The sequence below is a fragment of the Buceros rhinoceros genome, unplaced genomic scaffold (assembly GCF_000710305.1).
Source record: "Buceros rhinoceros silvestris isolate BGI_N320 unplaced genomic scaffold, ASM71030v1 scaffold18869, whole genome shotgun sequence".
NCBI classification, from domain to species: domain Eukaryota; kingdom Metazoa; phylum Chordata; class Aves; order Bucerotiformes; family Bucerotidae; genus Buceros; species Buceros rhinoceros.
Window position 1 is genome coordinate 12,457 of NW_010433518.1, and position 576 is coordinate 13,032.

A 576-nucleotide genomic window follows, 5' to 3' on the forward strand; every position below is an offset into this window, starting at 1 on the left:
CCTTGTGCACAGGCCCTTGGTAGAGGAGTAGATCAACCCTGCTGAGCCATTACCAGTGGGAATCCTGCTATAACCTGCCAGGAGGCTGGAGAACAAGCACCAGGTTCCCCAGTTTACTGGCAGATTAGCTGGACTGCACATGCGACAGTTGCTGGGAACACTGGCCTGAATTCTGCCTGCCCATGGGTGCTCCCATCTGCCGTCCCTGGCCCTGGTTCAGCACCCAGCCCGGCTGTCACTGAGCCTGTGGCGGGGGGGGCGGCAGCACAGGCTGCATCTCGCTGGTGGATAATGCTCTGGCAGAGGGGAATCGCATCACCAACTTGTGAATGATTCTGCCCTGGCAGAGCAGGGAGCTGGGAGCTGACACCTTCCCTCCATCTGTGCGCTGTCTGCGGGGGTGTTTATCTTCCCGTGCTGCGAAGGGCCTGGCAGGAGCTGCAAATGCTCTTCCCGGCAGGAACACGCTTACTAATTTGTTTAGACACCAGTGGAGCCCAGCTCGGCTCGACCAAGAGGCTGCACTGGCTCTCGCCCAGGCGCTGAAGGCTGGGGGCTGGCTTTCTCGCCCTGGAT

The 576-nt window shown here is 60.2% G+C and overlaps 1 protein-coding gene across 1 annotated transcript in view; it reads left to right on the forward strand.

Annotated features, from left to right (window-relative positions):
* The window catches only part of AHCYL1 (adenosylhomocysteinase-like 1), a gene marked incomplete at its 3' end in the record, with an annotated part of 8,252 nt that overhangs the window by 4,373 nt on the left and 3,303 nt on the right, over positions 1 to 576 (forward strand). The window lies entirely within an intron of this gene.